Consider the following 2,143-nt stretch of genomic DNA (forward strand, 5'->3'; position numbering starts at 1 on the left):
TTTTGGTTTTTTTCGAGACAGGGTTTCTCTGTGTCACTTTGTTGCCTGCCCTGGAACTAGCTCTTGTAGACCAGGCTGGTCTCAAACTCACAGATCCTTCTACCTCTGCCTCCCAAGTACTGGGATTAAAGGCATGTGCCACCACTGCCCAGCAGGATCTTTTTTTATTAATTTATTTATTATATATACAATGTTCTGTCTGCATGTCAGAAGAAGGAACCACCAGATCAAAGTACAGATGGTTGTAAGCCACCACATGGTTGCTGGGAATTGAACTCAGGACCTTTGGAAGAGCAGGTAATGCTCTTAACCTCTGAGCCATCTCTCCAGCCCCTATAAGTGTTTTTTCTACATGTATATATGTACAACATATTCAGGTCAGGTACCCACTTAGCTATGAAGAAAGTGTCTGATCCCCTGGAACTGGAGTTGTAGATGTCTGTGAGCCACCATGTAGGTGCTGGGAACTGCTGGGAGTGATTTCTCTTCCTTTCTTCATCCTGATAAGGTCCTCAGAGTTTCCTGAACAAGGAGAGGCCCGGAGGATGTAATGACATGCTGTATAAAATACAGACCATCCTAAGCTAGGGGCCAACAGCAAGGACTTGGAGAGAGGACTGGCCTGACACAGGTGAAGAGTCGTAAAGTAGTGGCCAGTGTAACCAGAGCACGAGAGCGATGGGTGAGCTTTACAAATAACAGCAAAACGGTCACTTCTAAACCTCCTATTCCCAGTTTTACACAAATTGGCTGACCCCAGAAAGATGTCATTCAGTTAATAAACGTAACTGTTTGCCATGGCAGCAACATGCCCATAATCCTAGCCACTTAATGCCCAAGTTTTCTTCTTTCTCCCTTCTTCCCTTCCTTTTTGTTATTCTTTGTTATTGTTTAGTTTGTTTGTTCCGTTTTTTCAAGACGGGGTTCCTTTGTGTAGCCCTGGCTGTCCTGGAACTCACTCTGTAGACCAGGCTGGCCTCAGACTCAACTGCCTCTGCCTCCTGATTACAGTGACTAAAGGCAAGCCCCAACACGCCAGGCTTGAGCACAAGTTCTCAAAGCCAGCTTGCAAAATAGTAGACCTTGTCTCTTAAGTGGGAGGGGAAAGTTAATGAGTATTTAACTACTGCAGAAAGGAGTTCAAAGAGCCTGGAAAGTGAACTCCTTCGAGATCCTACCCGGCCACTGCCACACACTTTGACCTTGAACAAAGGTGTGCGTCCCCAGTACCTGCAAAAGTAGAAGGAAGTAGAGGTTGCAGCGGCAGGGCAATTGCCTCACAGTTTCCAAGGCCAGGGTTTGATGGCCAGCACAAAAAAAGGGGGGCAGGCGAGATGACTCAGGGTGTAAAGCTAACAAGACTAAGGACCTGAGATGATTCCCAGAAATCAAGTCACAGAAGAGAACTGGCTCCCACAAGTTGTTTTCTGGCCCCAACATGCATGCATGGGCCATAAGTGCAATTGCACACACACACGATAAATAAATAAATGTACATTTTAAAGGGAAGATCTAGTGCGGGGCAGTGGTGGCACAAGCCTTTAATCCCAGCACTCAGGAGGCAGAGGCAAGGTGGGTCTCTGTGAGTTCAAGGCCAGCCTGGTCTACGGGGTGAGTTCCAGGACAGGTTCCAAAAAGCTACAGAGAAACCCTGTCTCAAAAGACTAAATAAATAAATAAATGGAGGGCCTAGGCATAGGCCCAAACAAGCTATAAAGAAACCCTGTCTTGAAAAACCAATAAACAAACAAACAAACAAATGCAAAGTCTAGGCATAACGTTGCTCACCTTATTCCCAGCAACTCAGGACGCAGAGGCAGGGAGTTCAAGGCCAGCCTGGGGACTGAAGCTGCCCTCACTCCACCACCCAGCCCCACCCCACTCCTTGTCTCACCCCCCACACTTCTGGCCTTGCGTGCACTTCTTGTTTTTATTTAAATTATTTTTTTAGGTGTCTGGGTGTTTTGCTTGCACGTACGTCTGTGCACAACTTGCTTGCCTGGTACCTGTGGGGGTCAGAAGGGCACATTGAATCCTTCCTCTGGAACTGTACTTGTGAGTGATTGTGAGGGACCACATGGGCATGTGGGTGCTGGGAACAGAACTGAAGTCCTCTGTAAGAGCCCTCAGCAATGCTCTTTTA

The sequence above is a fragment of the Microtus ochrogaster genome, chromosome 10 (assembly GCF_000317375.1).
Source record: "Microtus ochrogaster isolate Prairie Vole_2 chromosome 10, MicOch1.0, whole genome shotgun sequence".
Taxonomy (NCBI): domain Eukaryota; kingdom Metazoa; phylum Chordata; class Mammalia; order Rodentia; family Cricetidae; genus Microtus; species Microtus ochrogaster.